The sequence below is a fragment of the Capsicum annuum genome, chromosome 12 (assembly GCF_002878395.1).
Source record: "Capsicum annuum cultivar UCD-10X-F1 chromosome 12, UCD10Xv1.1, whole genome shotgun sequence".
Classification (NCBI taxonomy): domain Eukaryota; kingdom Viridiplantae; phylum Streptophyta; class Magnoliopsida; order Solanales; family Solanaceae; genus Capsicum; species Capsicum annuum.
In genome coordinates, this window is record NC_061122.1 from 203,877,615 (window position 1) to 203,898,229 (window position 20,615).

Consider the following 20,615-nt stretch of genomic DNA (forward strand, 5'->3'; position numbering starts at 1 on the left):
GGGAGCAGCATTTGGCTTTAGCAGAGTTAGCATATAATAATTACTACCATTTTAGTATTGATATGGCTCCTTTCGAGGTATTTTATGGTAGGCGTTGTCACTCTCCATGAGGTTGGTTTGATGTTTCAAAGGTGAGACCTCGAGGTACGGACTTGCTTCATGAGTCTTGGATAGGGTTCGGGTCATTCAGGATAGACTTAAGCAGCTCAGAGAAGGCAAAAGTGTTATGCTGACCATAGACTTTGTGCCTTGAGATTTGGTGTTGGTGATCATGTTTTCCTTTGATTTTTACCCATGAAGGGTGTGATGAGGTTTGGAAAGAGGGACAAGCTTAGCCCCAGGTATATTGGTCCATTTAAGATTTTTCGAACTGTTGGTGATGTGGCTTCTGAGTTAGCTTTGCCCCCTGATCTATCAACTGTTCATCTAGTTTTTCATGTTTCTATGGTTCGTTGCTATATTCCTGATGAGTCTCATGTTATTCATTAAGAGTCGGTTCAGTTAGATGAGCGGATGTCCTTTATTGAGGAGTCGATTTCCATTTTCGCTAGGGATATTAGGTGGTTGCGCTCTAGAGTGATCTATATGGTTAATGTCCAATGGCGACATCGACCTACAGATAAAGCTACTTCGGAATTCTAGTCTGATATGCGTAGTTCTTATCCTCAGCTCTTCATTGATTCGGGTATTTCTTTGCCTTAGTTCGAGGACGAACTAGATTATTAGTGGTGGATGATGTAACAATCTAAAAATTTGATGAAATATGTGAAATTTGTGATTTTGTGTGATTTAACTATTTTACCCCTCCCTGTAGTTGTATTATGATATTTCTGGGGTGTGGGAGAGATTGGCATGATTTTCGATGCATTTTGGTATTATTTATGTGATATAGTGGTTTTAGATGGCTTCGAGAGCCTTATTTTGGACTTATGTGGATATTTTTTGATCCATGCTACGGATGGCTGAACGGACTGCTCTAGGAGCTCTAAAATATCGATTTTAGGGTAGGTAGACCTTTGGGTCGGGTCTCGGTGCACCCGAGCTCATTTCGACCTATTGGTCGGAAAGTTGAAAAATTAGCAATTTGGTTGTAGGGCCTACATTTGGTCGAAACAACCTCAGATGGAAAATCCGACTTCTCCAGCAAATCTGGAATATCGAATTTAGGGTGTTAGGATGTTTGGTATGATTTTATGGATTTAAATCTCATTTCGACCCTTGGTTTGAAAAATGGTAATTTTGGGTTTCAGGGATCAACTTATTGAAAATGATGTTTTTTCAAAAATATGTCTTCGCCAACGCGTCCAGAACATCGAATTTAGTATGGTTGCATAGTTTTTATATATTGAACTCCGAACGAATCTCGGGCATCCCGTCGAAGTCCATTTGGACTTGAAAAAAAAACTGTTGCACTGGTGCAGATTTTTCTGCTATTTATAGCAGCTTTTTACCCATTTTTGGCCTATTTTGCTCATTTTTCATCTTGCATCTTAAGAGTTAAACCTAAAAATAGTATGCGAGCTTAAAAGTGAAGCTTGTGAGAGCTTGGGAAGCGAGATTAATACCTATTTCTTGATTTATTACGGATTTAACGTAAGAATTCATCATTTTCTTAATAATTTATTAATAAATTTCTCAAAACTCCAAAAATCTTAGGGCTTGACTTTAAACTCCATTTTCACTCATTTTCGCTTGAATAATGTTTTTATCTTATAATTACTAGTTTTCATCAATTTAACCTCCAAAACAATTTCGATTCTTGATTTTAACCCGAATTTTAAAGATTTTTACTCGGTAAAGCTCAAAAATAGTTTTTCTTTGATTTAAACCTCATTTTTAACTAGATTTAATTTGATTTTTCAGCTGTAGTATCCTAAAAATATGGAGAACATATTTTTGAAGTAAAGTTCCAATTGTTTTCTTCTTTTTCAGAAACCCATTTTGGGGGTCCGTTTTGACCCTGAACCAAAAGTAGTCAATATGGGTGTATTTGGTTTGATGCATAGATTTCATATTTGATGTTTTTAGTAAAGTTCAGAATTGGTCTTGAAAAGTAAGGTCACGGGTTCAAGTGTAGCGGACCGGTTTCGGCTTTCGAGGTAGGTTATAGCTTAACCCTTTCAGACTGGGTTGGGTAGTAAATGATGGTACAAAATGTATGTTAAGGGAGGGAACTAATCATGAAAAATGGTTATCTATGTGTTGTGCCCGTGTAGGAGCCTATATGTGAAGTAATTGTCAAAATTGAGTTATTATGTGATATGTATGACTGTGTGGGGTCCTATGTGATATTAATAGCCTTGAATACATGTGAATAATTGTATTGTATTGTTAAGATGCTTAATATGGTACCATTGGTGTATTATGATTATATTCATACTTTATTTGGCATATGAGACATGTGAAAATTAGCGGATGAAAATGAAATAATGAGTGGATATTGACTCGTATGGTTGTGGAAATATGTCATTGTGGTTAGTTGTGAAAATACTCATTGTGATTGGCTATGAACATTATATCCTCATATCATACTCATTCATGAAACATTTGTACAACTATGACAACATCTGATAAACACTGGAAACACCTTTTTAAAACCCTCCCCGAGGGATGTGCCGGGAGGAGATATTGTAACACCTTATAAAACCCTTTCCGAGGGATGTGCCGGAAAGAAGATATGAGATATGTGGATTGTATACAGGTTGACAAACCCACCATGGGTCCTACGTCGAGAAGTTTTAACTCCGTAGGTGTATATGTGGATTGTGTGATGATCCTGGAGGTTGTGTGATGATCTCGTGCATCATCATCATCATCATATACATTGCACTTACTTTATTCTGTTTATGTTGTATTGTATTGCCATTGACTTGTCATCTATGTATTTGTCTTATCTTCCATTACTTGTATTTGATGATCTCGTACCTACATGTTATCTCTTGTTCTATTTATATGTGAAATAATGTATACATGTGTTCTATATCTTGGTATGCTGTTATAATATATATGATATACATTAGAACTGTTAGTGCAAGCGGTGTAGGCTACCGTTGTAGGATATTTTCTGATTGCAGGTGACGTGCCCTTATTGTGTATTTTGTATGCTTTATTTACTACTTTGCTTGGTCAACCTATGATACCTACTGAGTACCAGTGGACCGTACCCATGCCTACTGTGCCCTTTTGGTGTAGGTTCTAGCTCGAGTGCGCCTTAGTTTGCTTGACTCGGGTGATTGTTGGAGCTTCCAAGGTAGCGGTTGGACATTCATGCGTCTGAAGTTCACCTCTATCTTTCTAAAATAGTTATGTCTTTATTAGTATTCGGAGACATATATTATTCCTTTGTGGTTATTTTTGATGTATTTGACTCTTGGATTGTATTAGTAGTTCTTGCACCATTGACACCTGATTTTGGGCATGTTTGGTATTTTGGATAAGTTCTTTTCGTGTTGTTATAATTACTTATATGGTTCGGCTTCATTCTAGAAGCCTTACCTTGGGATATTTATGTCTTTTTCCATTTTTGTATCAGTTTGGGTGATAGGCTTACTTGTCAAGGTACACCACGACAAGTGCCATCATGACCCTCATTTTTGGATCGTGACAACTGACATAAATGCTACAAAATGAATGCTTGAGAGAAAGTTTGATATGAAAGACCTTGGAATTGTGGATGTGATCTTAGGGATGAAAATACATAAAACTCCACAAGGATTGATGTTGTCACAGTCTCAGTACATTGAAAAGGTATTTGAAAATTTTAAGTATTTGAATTTTGGTATTTCCAATACTCTATTAGACGTGAGCTTTGTACATTAAAAGAATGAAGGTGAAAGTGACTCACGGTTGGACTACGCAAGAGTGTTGAAAATTTTGATGTATATAATAAATCCTACGCAACCATATATAGCATGTGTTGTTAGTAAATTGGATCGGTACACAAGTAATCCCAATCGAACTCATTGGATGATAATGAAAAGAGTTTTGGGGTATCTAAAACATACTCGAGACTATGCTTTGCTTTAAAATAAATATCCAACGTTAATTAAAGAATACAGTGATACAAATTGGATCACTTGATTGAATGAAGTAAAACCCACGAGTGATATGTATTTAGTTTAGGTGGAGGAGCAATCTTTTGAAAATCGTCCAAACAGACATGTATTGCCCGCTCTATAATGTAATCTAAATTTGTTGCGTTAGATAAAGACGGTGAAGAAGCTGAATGGCTTCGAAATTTCTTGGAAGATATTCCTTATTAACACAAACTTTTGGCACCAGTATGTATACATTGTAATAGTCAAGCGGTGATAGGTAGGTTAAGAAGCATGTTGTACAATGTTAAATATCATCATATAAGACGGAGACATAATACCATTAAATAACTACTCTCTAGTGGAATTATCATTTTTGCCAACATGAAGTCAAAGAATAATATGTCGATCCACTTACAAAAAAAGTCTATCTAAAGAGGGAGTTGAGAGATCGTCGAAGAAAATAGATTTAAAACCTAGGATAAGTCAGCATGGCGGTAACTCTACCTAGCAGACTGGGGATCCCAAGAGTTAGGTTCAAGGAGATCAAACAAAGTTGTAATAGGCAGTTCAATATTGTCAATATACTCAACTCATTCTCATGGTGAAGACAATGATCGGAGAACAAGGATAAGGCTTATGGTTTAAAGCCTTTTAATGGTTTCTAAGTTTGGCAGGTTTTACCAAATAGTTTGATTTATAGGATTAAATGTTTAGGAATTATCTACGTGAGGTTGAAGTGGAAGTCGCTTCAAGGAGAATGTTAGTAAAGGCCTATTCTTTACGCTCTTATGAAATCGGGACATGTTCATAGCTAAAACGAACAAAATTGTGAGAACCGTAAATGATAAAAGACTGGTTGTGTGACTTGTGTTGTCTAGGTGTATATTAAAGCTCGATGGTTCAATGATATCACATCTACCAATTGACCGAGTGCATTCGATGCAAGTTCACAAGAAAAAGTTTAAAGGAAAACCCACTTATCCAGATGCAACTAGTCTTTGGTTACAAATCACACACTTGTCCATAATTTTTTTTATAAAATAGTCATTCCCCATCCATGTGGGGGATTGTTGGATTTTTAAGAGGTGTGAATGGAAAAATGCATAAGTGTATTTTTCGGAAAGACTCCAAGAGAAAGGATATAATTTGAATAGGCATCTTTCCAGTTTGGATGGTTATGACCTTTCCAATGAGTTCTGACTTTTTCGAAGAGTTGCACCTTTTTCGAAGAGTTGTACCTTTATGAAGGGGTACACCTTTCTGAACCATTGCTTCTCTTCTTGAAGTAATACCTTGATGGCTATAACTATCTAAATTTTTTCTCAAGTATAGATATGAAATTTTGAAGAAAACAATACTCCTCTTTCTTGAAAAAATTCTAATGTGATTTGCTACAGTTGAGTGCGTTCATAGTTTAACAAAATTTGAGGTACCGCTATTCTGTCGAAGTGATTCATTTTATCCTGAAAGATATATTTCACAATCTCGGTTACTTGAGGGGAATAATTTTTCTAAGGACACACCGTGAATTTGGTGGACTTGAATCTTTCTGTTTCATCTTTTTTTCTTAAAGTTGGTTTTACTATTTTTCTTGAAAATAGTTTGAACTTCATATTGATAGTTCTTCAACTGTTTGAACTTGTGTTTGAAGTTCTTGAAACTTCATTTTGATAGTTCATAAGTTGGTTAAACTTGTGTTGAAGTTATTAACATTTGATTTTTCTATTTTTCAAGAAAATAGTTTATTGAACTTCATTTTTGTTGTTTATAAGTTGGGTTAAACTTATTATTAAAAGTTTAAAGTTGTAAATTAACTACAGAGTTTAAACTTTATTTGATTGTTCATGTGTTAATTTAAACATGTATTTGAAGTAATTGTTGAAAAATACAAATTTTATCAAACCCGAGAAAAATAATAGAATATTCATAACTTTTCACATAAAATATGATGTGTATATTGAATCTTCTTATACGATTGTAGACGTCTCACGAATTTCATCGAGCATACAAGATGCAATTGCTACAACTCGCAAGCAAAAAGTGACTCAGATAAAATAGGTACAGAACATTTTCAACTCAAACTGGATGAAACATAGGATGATATAAACACAATGTTTCAAACAAAAACCGCAAAGTCAAAACTAATTATAAAAAAATCAAAAATGATGAAGCTCAGCAGCAGCAAAAAAAAAATAGTAGTACTAAAGTTATTTCATTCATTTCTTGTGCAGGAAAGCATGACTTTGTCGTATTATCTCAAGTGACTAAAAACAATTAATTAATGGTATATTTCTAGTAAACATGTCGTTATTATTAGTGATAGATGACAGAGTAGTTGACATCCAGTTATATAATTCCTATTCCTGAACCAAAATAGTACATTGTAAATGAACATACTTAATATACTTATTAGGAGTCAAACTTTATTCATAATAAAAAATTGAAAATAATCAATATCTCACTAAATTTTACATGTAATATCCACTAAATTTATTGGAGACGTGACCTTTATTCATTAGTTAAATTGTAGTCTTTTTTTTTTTTTGGAATAAGCCATCACAAATGGTTGTGAGCCATTAGTGTGGGGGTTTGGCTAGACCCCTAACATTTCTATTGCTGCAAAAACGTACAAGCTCAGAGGGGGACATGGACCTAACCTCTAACATAACTAGAATTATTACAGTAAGGAGTTAGCCAATACACCCTAACATACAGAGAAAGATAATTTCACTGACAAAGAAGTTACTCTTTGTCATATCTCCTCCTGAAAGAGGGGAGTTGCCATTTATCTAGTTGAATCAAACCTTTATCCTCTCTTGGTAGTTGTTGATGAGATGTATAGAAGGTTTTGTCTCCACTAGACGATGCTAATTTAGCCAAAAGATTTGGAACTTGATTGTCTTCTCTATAGCAATGGAATATTTTCACAGTAGCATTTTTGCACAGATCTGTAATTTCCAAAATCAGCTTCTTTAGCTTCATATTGGTCATTTCTTTGTTGATTAACATTTTTGGTATCACCGAGGAGTCAAGCTCTACATTAAAGCTCTCCATCTGGTTATCGATGCACAGTTGAACTCCACACCTGGCTGCTAGAGCTTCTGCATAGGTATTACTGTTGCATTGAACAGCCCAGGAGAAGGCCATGACAAAGTCACCATTACTATATCTCTGATAATTCCTCCTATTCTCGCCTTACCAGTTTCCCTGATGTAGCTTCCGTCCACATTGATTTTGTACTCACCAGTTTCTGGTTTAATCTAGGTGACATGGTTTATGTTCACTCTAGACTTCAACCTTTCAACTGTATCACATATATTATGCCATGTGTCTTAAAGACAAGATTGTTGGACACATTTTCTGTACAACAGCTTGAATATTCCATATGGAGTGGTATTTCATCTTGTTGTGATACATTTTCCTTTGGTTTCCATACTTGCAAGTTGTCCATTCCTTCCAAATTTCCCAACAAACTATCAACGAAGCAATTTGAAGGATAATTTTGTGAATTGGATTCTTTGTTGTTGTATCTCACCATTGTTGTATAGTCCTCCTTACTAATAAAATTTGATGTCTGATTCCGAGGGGGCTCTTATGCACTTCCAGATGTGGTTGGTTGCTTCTCCTTCAATAAAAGTGTGTTGCATTGAATCATGAGATGGTGTTCTGCAACACAAACAATCTGAATTAGTATTAATATTATTTCCAAACCTAGTCATGGCTTCATTAAACTGTAATATGCCACGACAGAGTCTCCAAGTTAAGAAGGAAATTTTGAAAGGCACGGCCTTATGCCACAAGTTATTCATAGAACCATCCTTGCTCCTTGATAGTCTAATATTGGTCCAAGCAGATTTGTTGTCATACAACCCATCTCCAGTCATATTCCAGATTGCATAGCCTTCTTGTTCATGAGCACCTATCTCGATGTTGATGATGTGTTGAATGATTGGATCAGGGAGAATGGTTTTAAGTGTTTTAATATTCCAAGTTTCGTTGCTAATGAAATCCATCACCAATATCTTGGATTCGTTGCCCTTTATATTAATAGAAGGAATCTGAGTGAGAAAACCCAAATCACACCATTGATCAAGCCAGAAGTTAGAGTTTTCGGAGTTGATAATCCACTGGATGTTGTCTTCTGATTTATCTCTAGCCCATATCAGATTCTTCCAAATTTGTGAATTGCCTTTGCTTCACTTTTTTTCTACAACATGCACTCTTGAGCAATACTTAGCTTTAACAAAATTAGCCTAAAGTGAGTTACATGCCCTTAATCTCCACCATCTTCTAAGAGCAAAGGTGTTAGAGATATCTTCAAGACTTTTCACACCTATTCCCCCTTCTTCTTTCGAGAAGCACAAATTATCCCAGGCGCACCAGTGATACATTCTTTTCTCAGAAGTTGATCCCCAAAAGAATCTAGCAATATATTTTTCTATTAAGTTCAAGGTACCTTTGGGGGGGTTAAGGGCAGTGAGGGTATATTTGGGGAGAGATTGCAGGACACTCTTTATAAGCACAACTTTTCCTCCATAAGAGAGAATTTTTCATTGCCAACCATTCAACCTTTTTACTACTTTGGTGACCATATTGTCGAAATAGCAAATCAGCTTTCTTCCTTCATAGATGGGGCAACCAAGGTAGGTGAAAGGAAATGATTTATTCATGGAACCTGTACAATCCCACAGTCTATTAATTCTAGAAGGACTTGTCTTGGTAGTGGTTAGAAAGAAGCTTTTATCATCGTTGACTTTTTTCCCAGAAGCCCTCTCATATCTCCTAATCTATTTCATAATTAATTTAACAGATCTGGACTTACCACTACTGAAAATAAAAATGTCGTCAGCATAAGCTATATGGTTTATCTAAGGACCTCTCCTATTCCTAAAAAAAGAAATGAAATTCTCATTGTCATTGAGTTTGTTGAGAGATCTGGAGAGAACTTCAGCTACTAGAATGAATAAGGAGGGGGATAGAGGATCACCCTGCTTGAGTCCTTGAGATGACAAAAAGAATCCATGTTTAGTGTCGTTATCATAATGGAGTGCCAGACATAAGATATAATCCCTCTAATAATCTCAATGCAGTTAGAGCTAAAACTAAATTTATTCAATACATCAAAAAGAAATATCCATGAAAGCCTATTATAGGCTTTAGCTATGTCTAGTTTAATCATGATATTTCCTCCTTGATTTGGCTTGCATATATCATGCACTATCTCTTGAGCAAGTATTAGATTCTAAGTGATAAATCTACCAGAGATAAAACCACTCTGATTTTCTGAAATCAACTTATGGAGCTTAGGATTTAGTTTTCTCGATATAATTTTGGAAATGATCTTGTTTGTAAAGTTTCTAAGACTGATAGGCCTATATTCACTAAGCCTGGTAGTCCACTTTGGGTACAAGAGCAATATATGTATGAGTGTAGAATCTCGTTAGTTTCTTTCCTCAAAGAATTCTGTAACAAATTCAAAGATATCATTCTTGATGATGTCCCACAAGTTTGAAAAAAATTCCATCAAAACCATCTGGACCAGCACTACTCTCACTACTCATGTTGAACACTGCTTGTTTAAATTCTTCTTCATTACACATACTGGGAAGGAATTCATTTTCTTCATTGGTGATCAATTTACGAATACAATTTTTGCTAGAAGTATTGATGGACCAATTCTTGAGATTAAAGAAATTCTGGAAATGTTTAATAGTCATTTTAACTATTTTATCCTCCCCTTGAATGCACCTATCTCTATGATTCTTGATTCTTAAAATTTGGAGTCTTCTTCCCTGATCTCTCAAAATATTATGAAAATACTTAGAATTCCAATCTCCTTCTTTAAACCAACTACTTTGAGTAACCTTTGTTAAGTTCCGCCCTATCATGCTCTGTGTTACTTTTCAGATCCATGTCCTCCATAATAAGGACTTTTGCTTCCCACAGGTTGACTTGTTTATGAATATCACCCATAGTCTCTCTGGACCATATACTTAGTCTCTTACTGAGGAGTTTCAGCTTTGACTGTAGTCTCCACATAGCATTACTACAAATGTAAGTATTCCACTCCTGTTGAACCACCTCAATAAAATCTGGTTGTAAAGTCCAAAAATTAAGGAATCTGAAATATTTAATGTGGTTCTGTTGGTTGTTGTAAGAGCTTAATAAGAGAGGTCTATGTTTTGAGCCTATTCTAGAAAGATACTTAACCATATTATGATTAAGAAGTTGAGATCATTGATCATTGATATAACGCCCTGAGTCTGGTACCCGGACGCTAAACGGTGCTCACAATCTCGAAGGACCACAAGTTAACCCATGACTGATACCTACTACAATAACTGAGTAATAATACTGTATAATGTAGAATAATGGGTTGAAATGCCATAAGGTTCAAAACTATAATACTGATACAGAGAAATAATAAAATCTAATAAAACATCAGAATCTGAAATACTGATTACTATCTGAACATCTAGTCTGAAAAGCCTCTAAAACTGTCTAAACTATAGAGTTGATGGGACAAGCCCCCAACTAACTCCAACTACCAAAAATAAACTGAGGTACTGAATAAATAAATATGTCCTCAAACTATAAGGACTCACCACTGCTCTGTCTACTGAAAGTCTGATCTGCTAAGGGTGCTTGGAGCTCTTACATCTGGTCCTATGGTATAAAACACCATAGTATAAAAAAAAGTATGCATCAGTACGTGTGAATGTACTGGTATGCAAAATGAGGTAAGACTGAATGCAAGGGTTCATATACATAACAATAACAACTGAATAACATAAGTATGACTAAATGAGAGTACATGCATGAATACGTGAACTATAACTGAGATCATGATAATACTGAATACTGAGTCTGAATACTGGTTAACTGATTTAACTGATAACTAATATACTATTTACTAAGTAACTGTGTCTGACAGTCATGTTTCTGATGGAACTAGTTGAGTTCCATACTGAGTTGAGTGACTGTATCTAACAGTCCTAAAATTTATAGAACTATCTGAGTTCTTTACTCACGACTGAGATTTAGATTGCGGGAGGTAATCATCATACCGACATGTCCCTTTCTAAACTGTTTGGGGTCCAACATGTAACCCCAGTTGGAAGATATCAGTACCGTGCCACGGGTAAAGACAAGTTGTGAGTTAACCCTCTCTGATAGGGAGCTCTTCTGTCAACCCCTCGCTAGTAGGAGAATTTGAATGAGATGTATTAAACCTAGACTTGTAGGGTTATATCTCAACCTACACTGGCTACGTAGTTCTGAAATGCAAGGATTGATTCTAAGGATCACACCCTCTGTTGGCGGGTTAGCCCTCATCCTTGGGTTCACTCGTTGTTGAATCCTACTCCCAACTGAATACATACTAGACTGATTTTCTAGTTCATACTAGGCTAGACAGAACTGATCGTACTGATTAGCTGAATAAACTAAACTGAGTTTACTGAGTTTCATTGACTGATGGAATACTACCGAGTTCTGTTAGTTGACTGAGATTACTGAGGACTGAACTAAGTACTGAATGGGACTGGATTAAAACTGAGTTTACTGAGTTTTCCTGAGTTCTATAACTGAACTAGAGTACTACTGATCATGACATGACTAAGGCTATTCTATAACTGACATTGGCTCTAGGCATACAGCTAAATTATCGGGTATTAAATACCCCCAGAACTCGATAGCATAAAAATAATAAAACATGACAATTCTTGAATACTTGACAATAGTTAACAACTCACAATACAACCTATGAGGCATTTCATCAATCACTTGAAAGTCATGAACTTGCACATAAATAGGAATGGATGCTAACACATCATAATTTCATTAAACCAATCTCATGAGCATTCCATCAAACACATACAAGGTATAGCCTTAGCACGGAAGACATTGTGAACATGTGGGTATAGCATAAGTTCATCATTTAGATCACCAAAGGATCATAAAAGCACCATAATCTCAATTTAGCATTTTATCAAACACATTGTAGACGTAGCTTCATACTTGGGCATGAACAACAATGCTAATACATCATGACTTAATAATTCAAGGGTTTTAATATAAGAGAATCAAAATTCAACTTACATGTTATCATAATATCAAGAAATACATAAAAATTTCAACTTAAAACACATACCACAACATTAACATGATTACATTCAAACCCACAACATGAAAATCACAATTCATGTTTTTAAAAGAAGTTTCTTGAACTCCAAGGGTGAAAGGGACCCTTGGATGAACACTTTACATACCTTATTACTTGAATTTAGAAAGATTGATGGTGAAATCTCTTGGATTTAATTCTTGGATTGATATCCCTGGGATTTTGTTCTTGAGGATTTTATGAATAATGATTGTATTATGCCTCTAAAAGAGCCAAATTTCGTGTTATGAGGGCTGAAGGGCATGGGAAAAATACCCAATTACCCCTTGAGATGCGATTTTTAAATGACTAAAAAATTAGGTTACCAACACGCAGGTCGACACGGCGCATCAATGGCATCGATGCGATATCCAATACATCGTGCCAAGTTAGCATCGACTCACTAGAATTTGACGCTGGTAGCTGGGGAAAATATTAACCAATGTGATAGGCAACGCGACGCACCAAGATCGCGTTGGTTCATAGTTTTGGGATTCCAAAGGAGCTTTAAACAAAGTTCGAAAAATCCTAAACTTGTCCGGGAACACCTATTGACCTTCCTGATCATGAATTAACTAATACAAAGACACTTAAATGACATTAAGGTCACAAAATAATATTTCCAACTTTCGAAGGCTAAAATAAACTAAGTCTGAATACTTAGCTAGAATTTTCTAAGTCTGGCACCCCTTAACAAACTTAAAGGACTGAATTAAGCTAGAAATTTTATGGGGTCTTACAATATCTCCCCCTTGGAAACATTCATCATCGAATGAGACTGACTGAACTGAGAGTACTAGTAGGCTGAATCTACTTACTGCACACAAACATCTGGGACCTGACTATAGGACTGATATTACTGACATGCTGAATTTCATACTGAGTATGCATATCTAATGCATGAATACATGGATGAGCTGATTCATGAATGAATGACTGAGAGTACTGATAATCTAAGTTTCTCATACTGATCATGCATATTTGATGCCTTAATACATGACTGAATTGACTCATTAACATATGACTAAGTACGCAATGCTAAATGGTACCAAGTTTGTAATAGAAATATAAGCATGAAACTAAATAAGCTTAAGAAAAGCCATTACCTTGGGCTGGGTCTGGATTAGCAGACAAGAGGTGAGGATACTTGGTCTGCATATCTTCTTCTGCTTCCCAAGTAGCTCTCTCAACGGACTAATTCCACCAAAGAACTTTGACTAGAGGGACTTGGGGACATTACTGAGTCTGAAGTGTGATACATGGACTGAATATCAGGCACTGAACTGAGCCCCTAAATACATGGCTCATGGTTGTGATTGGAACTTGAGGGTCAACCTATGAGTACCCACCATTCCAAACTAGATTCATTACATGAAAAGAAGCTGGAGAGTTTAGGACATGATAGCTCAAGGGTTATAGAGCATCTCCCCCTTGGGGTATTATGTCCCTCGAAGAATACTGACTTGGCTGAGATACTGAGAAAAAATGGGATCATTCACAGGGCACCTATGAATCGAGTCATGACTTGATATGATATCTGGGGTCTAAAACTGAGACATGATACATGGACTGGGATGAATACGCAACTACCTAGTTTCCCCATCTTGGAATAGTTACATTCATGAGACTTCGGATAGCATAAATAAATGTAAAGACGGGAAACCATACGAACTTATCCGTCTGACTGCTAAACTGAATCACGAGTTCTGTGGACTAACTTATGCTGAAAAGTTATACTCAACTGGGGACTTTTTCTGATGCTCTTTCTATAGAGTTATAGTGGCTTTAAGGGGTAAGGAAATCTTGGCATGGTCTGAATAAGTTCTGTAATATGAGTCATGGCCTACGAAACATCCTCTAAGATGAAGTAGCTAAGCCTTATGCACTGCAACTAAAATTTTTGAGCTTAGAGATATCCCTTGAATATCCTTTCAACTACACTCTCCACCTTAGTACAACCCTTCACCTAACACTACTAAAAATATTCGCATGGGTGCTGAGCATGAATGCATAAGCATACTAACTTATTGGATTAACTAAATTAATGGGTATGCAAGATATAACTGTACTTAGCCTGAATAACTGAACTAAAACCATAAAGTGTCATGTATACGAGGTAAGGACTGATTGGATAACATGAAATAACTGAGCACGAATTCATGAAAACTGTATTATTTGAGAATGCAAGACCAAGCGTATGATATGATTCTAAAATAGTCTGTAAACTAAGGTACTGAAATACTAAAAATCTGAGTAACCAATAACTTTACGCTATAGTTGAGCAATCCTGAGACTGAATCGAGTTACAAATCTGATCACTAGACTGAGACTAAGGCGACACTATGTCTAAGACTGTAACAATGACTGTAATTGAGATGGTAATAGGGGTTGAACATACTGTAAGGCATGAGAGTAGTAGTCATGAGCTGCATGACCTAAGTTTAGAGTTTTCTGTACTCATGGAACATGATTTATACTATTGAGTGAACTAAAACACCTCATACTAAGAACTATAAGCGCACAAGATTCTATGAAAAGTACGTGAATATAAATTATGTTCATGAAGCTGAGACGGAAAGCATCCGTAGGTATCGTCATGACTGAAGTACAAAACTTTGAACAGAGGTAAAGACGAGTTGGGCATCATTCCCACCTTTTACTTTGCTACAAGTACTAATATTACTACTGAAATTGGAAGCCTGACTTCCTGAGATATCATACCAGAACAGTTCTTGTATACCCATCGGGCTATGATAGACTAACCCACTGGGGTTGAGACTAAGAAAGTTTTTGTTAATATGTGGTCTGACTTTAAAGTTAACTGCTATGCAAAGATTAAAAAAGACAGAGAAGCTCCTGAATTAGATGAGGCATAAATATGTGAAAGGGGAGGTCTGTAACATATCAGTAACTGCATCAGAAGAATATTCCTGATCTTACCTGGACTGAAGTGCATAAAGCCTATTTGGGAGCTGCCCACTGGCAGCACTGGGAGTGGTAACCTGTTGATTCGGGTGACCGGACAGAGCTGAAGGATGTTATGCTAACTTTGTGGGCCAGGCTTAGGACAATATCGGACTCTATGACCTGACTCACCACATCCAAAACCCACATCACTACCGGATCTACACACCTCCTTATGATTCTTACCACATTTTTTGCAAAATGGATTGGTACGAACACAGTTTGCACTACTTTGGGTCTTGGAGCCTGGCACCCCATCATGGTTGTCGTTTCTGAACTTTGGTATTGGTGCACTAGCTGAAGATGAAACTGGGGCTGCAGATTTTGAGTGCAACTGAGAATAATTCCCACCCTTTGACTTAGGCTAAGCGAAGCTGAAACTACCTATTCTAGCTCTCTTATTTTCTCTCTCCTTCTTCTTAAGCTTCTGCTCCTCAATTTGTTGATCATGGACCATAAGCCTAGATATGTCCATCTCCTTAATCAACATCGCAGTTCTGCACTTCTTAACCACTCTACTCGATACCCCAAACACTAACTTGCTCATTCTAGATTTATTATATGCCACTACATGGGAAGCATACCTGGCTAACTGAGTAAACTTGAGGGAATACTCTTTCACACTCATACTGCCTTGCCTGATATTGATGAACTCTAATACCTTGAATTCTTTCAGCTCTAAGGGAAAGAATCTATCTAAGAAGGTCGTAGCAAACTCTTCTTATTCTATGGGTTCTATATCTGCACCCCTGTTTAACTCCCGTTGCTTAAACCACATATGGGCTACATCTTGTAACTGATAGACGGTTAACTTAGCTCTCACTAGATGTTACTCCCATTATATTTTTGACTTTCTGAACCTGATCGACGAACTCATGTGGATCCTCTTCTGGCTTAGATCCTGAGAATAAAGGAGGATTCATTCGGGTGAAGTACCGAATCCTGACTGCAGCAATATTAGCCACTGGTTGGCTGGAACAGCAGCTGGCAATTTATTTCGGGCTGCTACTGAATTGGCTAAAGTAGTGAATGTAGTTCTGAATTCTACATGAGAGACGTGCTCGTCTAGGGGATCTTCCAGAACGGGCTGAGGTGCTGACTGGTTTCTAATTCTTCTTTCGTTAGTCTTTTTAGGAGGCATATTCTATAACCAAAAGGAAGAAATATATTAGAATGAGAGTTTAACTAGAGCTCATGCTTACTCACATGACATAAATACTGAAAGAAGGGAAACTATTCCTATAATATCTCATAGCCTCCTGTACATAAGTGTGGCACGATACATGCCCATGCGTAAGACTCTACTAGAGGTGGTTTACAAACTTCCTAGGACTCTATTGAACCTTACGCTCTGATACCAAATATATAACGCCCCGAGTCTGGTACCCCTAATGCTACACGATGCTTATAATCCAAAAGGACCACAAGCTAACCCATGACTGATACCTGTTGCAATAACTGAGTAATAATATTGTGTAATGGGGAATAATGGGCTGAAATTCCATAAGGTTCAAAACTGTAATACTGATATAGAGAAATAATAAAATCTAATAAAACATTAGAATTTGAAATACTGATTATGTCTGAGCATCTAGTCTGAAAAGCCTCTAAAACTTTTTGAATTGTGGAGTTGATGGGACAATCCCCCCACTAACTCTAACTACTGAAAATAAAATAAGGTACTGAATAAATAAACATGTCCTCTAATAATGAGGACTCACCAGTACTGTCTGCTGAAAGTCTGATCTGGTAAGGGTACTTTGGAGCCCATACGTCTGAGCCTATGGTAAAAAGAACCATAGTGCAAAAGAAAAGTATGCATCAGTACGTGTGAATATACTAGTACATAAAGTGAGGTAAGTCTAAATGCAAGGGTTTATATGCATGAACAATAACAACTGAATAACATGAGTACGACTGAATGAGAGTACATGCATGAATACGTGAACTGTAACTGAGATTGTGATAATACTGAATACTAAGTCTGAATACTAGTTAACTGATGTAACTGATAACTAATATACTGTTTACTAAGTGATAACTAACTGATAACTAAGAAAATGTTTTCCATATTTTTTATTTGTCTTCCTTGTTGTTTGTTTCTGCTTATCCCTCTTTTTGTGGTATTGTTCTGAATAGGTGAGTGACTTTCTTCATTTTTGTTGTATATATTGTCTTCTGAAGATCTAATTTTTTTGTTCTACATCTTTTCTTTCCTCCTTGTCCTACTTCTTCCTCTGTGAACAGTTTCTGCCTCTATTTCTTATACTTGGGTATGATTATTGTTGGTGTTTTCAGTTTTTTCTTCCAAAAATATCTTATTTTCTAGTTGGTTGTTTGTATTTTTGGCTTCATCTTTGCTTTTGTCTTCAGTTTTCTTGATTTGAATTGAAGATTCACAATTGAGATCCACAACGAGGTTGGTGGCCTTTATGTTTTTAATCTCCATCGAAAGACTCTCAGATCATTCCTCTTTATTCACAACATTTTCCACACTGTTCTGGACCTCTTTAGGTTCACTAATATCCCTATTTTGGTTTATAGTATCATCCATAAAGTTAACATAGGTCTGATCTCTTGCACTTTCCTGTATTGTGTCTTGAGGATTCACTTTTTCACTCTCTTTGATCTGATCTTCAATCTGATGTTGTGACTATCTTGCTTGTTGTTGTCATTTTCATTTCCTGAATATTGTTGTTGGTTTCGATTATTGAAGGTGATCTTATTTTTCCTGTTCCCTTTTCATGGTATACTTGGTTTAAAATAACAATATTTTTCATCTTTGGCAGCTTCTTAAATTTGTTCTTCAACTTCTTTTTTGGCCCTTTTTCAGTAGCATTCTTACTTCTACTTATAATTCTAATATTTTGTTGAGTGTTGCTTTCAGCCACATAATCTTTTTGTGGAGTGCGGCTCTCGGATACTTCGTCTCTTTGAATAGTTATTTGAGGATCCTCATATTTGTCTTGTTTTGGTTCATCTTCCTTGACAGCAAAATCAATGTTGTTCATCACCTTGTTTGCATCAGGTGTACCATTGGTGTTACTTTTTTCCTCAACCTTGGAAGCCTTCTTCTTTTCTATCACTCTACAATTTTGCACATTATGTCCAAGTTTCCTACACTCTTTACAATACTTCATGATTCCTTCATATTTAATCTTTTGTGCATATCCAGTTAGAGGAGAGTTATCAGATTCTTGTCCTATCCAAACACTTTCGGGAAGAGGTTTCAATAGGTCAACTTTCACCCGAATTTTGGCCATACTAGGCCTTGTTCTTCCAGTGGTAGCAGTATCCAGAACAAGAGGAGTTCCTACTGAACTCATCAATTGTTTCAAGTAATGCCAATTAAATAGATGGAAAGTTTAAACTGGCAGCAGAGCCCATGCCGGAGCCACCAGAAGATCCTCCTTCGGCTTGAAATCGGGAGATCATTTTTGAAGCCACATTTGCATTCCTTCAATTTCAATCACTCTCTTAAACCATATAATTTGATGGTCTTCTTCGTTAACCAAATCGATGAAAAAGTTATAGTTGACGCAAACCCTAATTTTGGATGAGCCTTTAATCATAACCATCTCCTTGAATCTTGACCTAATTCTATCAATTTAGGGTAGTGGTTTCAAGAATCGTCCAACAAGGGTGTATCTACAGTCTTCCACCATGATTCCATAATAATCGGATGCCTTGAATATAACCGTTGGCATCCCATTGTGTATTGTATGCCGAGCTTTCACGTTTTCCTTTTCTTACCTGATGTGCATGTTGTTTAAAGTAGAAGGAGCTGTAATTGAGGTAGCATATGATATTTTCCCTGCATATCTTTCTTCCGACTGAATCGCCCTTATAGTAGGGCCTGAAAGCATTGGTATACTCACTGGAAGATGCCCTCCCGGTGGCTCAATCTAGTGGAGCGTGAGAGAACGCATAAATTAAGAACCGTTAGCTAACTGTTGTATAGAGGTTTAGAGGAGAGAGTTTTTTTTGGTGCCAAAATGAGTCGTAGTTAAATTGTAGTCTAACCTCAACCTATTGATAGATCACTTCAAGTGGTTCAGCCTTTGGCATTTTAGTTCTAATAATATCTAAATTACCTATATTTTTTATAGAACCTCGGAGGAATCCACATTTTTTGTACTTCAGGTGAACACTTTGCATTGTGATAACATACTCATTGTCAACAACTGTAAACCGTACAAGAGATGTAAACCATACCAAGCAAGTCCCATGCGACGAACTCATGACTAAGAGCAACAAATGGATGCTGGATTCAATGCTAGGTCTCCCACATCGAAGACGCACCTTTCAACTACTCAACCATGCCCTTGCAGTAAGCCTGTCAAACAGGCCAGGTTGACCCAGCCCGACCCGGCCCACTAAACAAACTCGGCCCGGTCAGCCCACGGGCTGTAGGGTATCGGGTCCCGGGCTAAGTTAATTTTTTTGGGCTCAATTAACCCAGCCCAGACAAAAACTGGTCCAGGCTCACCGGTTAACCGGCCCGGCCCAGATAGCTAATTTTAAAAAAAAATCAGATTTTGCAAAAATGGTCCGTTGGGCCCAATGGCTTTATGACCGTTGGGAGCCAAAACACGGCAACATGGCCACTTTAATTACCCTACATTTTCAAATAATTTTCCAAATAATTTTTCATTCTCTCAATTCTCAATTCTCAAATATTCTATATATTTCCTAAAGTGCTCACTTTAATTTTTTAATTTTGCGATTATAAAGTATAAGTGAAAGTTTCTAAAGTCGCAACCTTCGGATACTTTCAAAATTTTCTATTGTCGTTCCATCTTTTACTTTTAATTTTTAATTAGTGTATTAATTGTTCAATATTTAATTTTATTATATTTGTGTATTTTGAATTTTTTTAGTTTAATCTATATTATAGATAAATAAAGAAACCTCGCCACTAAAAGTGTAAAATAAATTATCGTAAAAGTGGTAGTGGTTGTAAAAAGCGAATTACTAGCGGTCGAGATACTTCAAGTAGTAGATATACTCGCGTGCCTCTGCCTCTGGTACCGCTTAGTCAACCTTTTGAGGAAGATATAGGTGTAGGTGCTCACGATATGGATTATGTAGAAGCTCAGAAAAATTACGGCATGGAAGAAGAAAATAAAGTAGATGCGGTTGATTTGGATGAAGATGATGAAAATATTGGTGAGACACCCACAGTAGAAAATGTTAACGTTAGGTCTGAATCAGTTAATCGCCCTCCCCGTCCTCCCCCTGCCCCAAGAGCTCATAAAACAACTAGTATTGCAAGATAATTTTTTATGCGTATATCAGATACTCAGGTGCAATGCAATATTTGTCATCAAATATATAAGCATAAAAGAGGAGGCAAGCAAGGGGGTACGGGTACATTAATGTAATACCCCCAAACTTTTCCTTAAGTTTAATTTCATCTCAAAAAGGCAAAGGAATGACTTCCTAAGTGTGTA

At 36.5% G+C, this 20,615-nt stretch overlaps 1 long non-coding RNA gene across 1 annotated transcript; it reads right to left on the reverse strand.

Moving 5' to 3' along the window:
- Positions 1 to 6,479: 6,479 nt before the first annotated feature.
- LOC124889354 lies at positions 6,480 to 9,099 on the reverse strand. The gene is made up of 2 exons (XR_007048287.1): positions 7,573 to 9,099; positions 6,480 to 7,490 (listed from the first exon to the last, which is right to left on the reverse strand). It is a non-coding gene; the product is annotated as an uncharacterized LOC124889354 (long non-coding RNA).
- Between the last annotated feature and the right edge of the window lie 11,516 nt (positions 9,100 to 20,615).